We start from the raw sequence: 2,285 nt of genomic DNA on the forward strand, positions 1-2,285 counted from the left end.
TACACATGTCATTCCTGGTAAAAATTGTTCTCATAATTTTTCATACAATTTCTCATCTTATTATTTTTTTAAATGTTGTTATGTCATTAAATCCGATTTAACCGTCATACAATAAGTATTGAAGGCAGCAGCACCGAATAAAATATTAGTCTCGCTATGTAAATAACTTTTACAGAATTTTTTTGATGGTTTATTTAAAAATATATCATGCTTCGATTTTGATAAAACTTAATACAATCTGAACGGGACGATCGACCAAATTAATTCGCACATGTAAAAGTACAATATTTTATCAACATGATAGAAAAATATCATTATCTGCTGTTTTATTGTAGTAATTTTCTATACATTCCTTGGTAGAAAATTAATTTCGAATTATCGTACCAGTCTCTCTTACTTATTATTTATACGCTAAACGGTTTCGTCTATATTTTGCGGCTTAAAAGGCGAATAAACTATAATATTTTTCTTCCTTAAACTTTAAATGGACAATACAAAGCGCCTTTTATCAAGTGAGGAATTGGCGTAGTGTCTAAGGCGACGGACGATTATCCAAAAGATGTCTTCAGTTCAAGTTCGAATCTCACTAGAGAAAATATTAAAAATTATGAAAAAATAATGTAGAAAAGTTTTTTTTGTCATAGTATTTTATGAGTATTTATGAGAAACCGCTTATTCTATGAGTAATTATGAAAAATTATGAGAAAATTTAATTGAAGAACCTACGAAACGACAGGATCTACGCGCAATCTGAAGCCAATCTGCCATCATAGTCTGTCGACAGGCTCCGCGCGCAATCTGCCGCCAGTCTGTCGTCAGAGTCTGTTCGCAGACCCTGTCAACAGTCTGGCGGCAGATTGGAGACGCAGATGTCTATAGATCTGTCGACAGATCCTGCTCGGATTCGACAGATCCTGTCGACAGTCTGACATCAGTCTGCGCGCAGATTGCTTACTGGGTAGTCTGTTAGCAATCAAGTTTAGTATAGACATTTGTGTATGCAACTATCCAGTAAGCAATCTGCGCGCAGTCTGACAATATGTGTGTATACCTAGTATTAATGATGTCAGAAGCGAGAAAATGCATACTAAACATTTTTACGACATACGTTGAAATAAAAAGATATATCTATAAAGCGACACTTACAATCGATTAAATAAATCTGGGAAATATTCCATGCATTCCTCTTTTGCTTTAACCCTAGGTATACACACTTATTTTTCGCATACGTAGATGCTACACTGGGATCCGAAGGACCCCAGTTCATTTTTTTATTATAACTCCGGTAAAAATCACCGTATTTTGACTTTTTTTCCTCGATTGTTAATAGACTGATAAACACATATATCTATTAAAAATTAGGATTAAATCACAATAAATATCACATAATAAAGACGCGTTGAAATACATTAACATACAATGAATACATTAACATACGCGTTGAAATACAATAACATTAGAAATACTCATAAATGCAAAGGAAATATCATTTTACCGTAATAGCTTAAAAAATGCATCTCTTTTGGTAATAGAGATAATTGAAAAAAGTTTTCAGATTTTGAAAGGACATATTTCAAGGTACAAAGAAAAAAATCGTCGCTTAAATATTGAAATATTATTATGAAAATTACAAGGTTCCATAATTGACGATTTTTTATATTTCTATTTTCTGGCGGTTTTGCAGACAAATATAAGAATTAGGATTTTTGTTAAAAATTACAAACTCAATAACTTGTAATGCATGTAATAAAAACAGGAACAGAAAAAGGAAAACGTCAATAATTTAAAAGCAAATAACATTCACTCAACAAGGCAGTATCATTTTCATTGTTTAGTCCGTGTATTTCTGTCTTCCAATAAAAATTAGTCCTTTTTTTACATTATTTATTTAATATAACATTTTTTAGAATATATATTTACATTATGAACTTGAATAAAATTAATTACAAAATATACTTGCAAAAAAAGTTGCACGAAATACACACTGGGGTCTGGGAGACCCTTACGTATAAATTACGATAAAACTGACAGACAATTGATTGCTCCGACAGTTGCTATCTATTAGGTGTACAACTTTGCTTCCGCCGTTTTCTTATAGATGGCTTTAGCGGTAAGTGGTGGTCGAAATAAATAGATCATAGACGTCATACAATAAACTTGGGCATCTGTCAACATAACTCTATAGAAACATTAGTCGATTTGTGTCTGCATCATAAAATTATTCTCGATTGAAAATGTCAGTTTACGAGCCAAATTCTCGTCATTTGCGGGAAGTTTTAATTTTC

Source organism: Odontomachus brunneus, unplaced genomic scaffold (assembly GCF_010583005.1).
Source record: "Odontomachus brunneus isolate Ranch 3 - 2012 unplaced genomic scaffold, Obru_v1 Obru_scaffold_011, whole genome shotgun sequence".
In the NCBI taxonomy this organism is placed as follows: Eukaryota; Metazoa; Arthropoda; class Insecta; order Hymenoptera; family Formicidae; genus Odontomachus; species Odontomachus brunneus.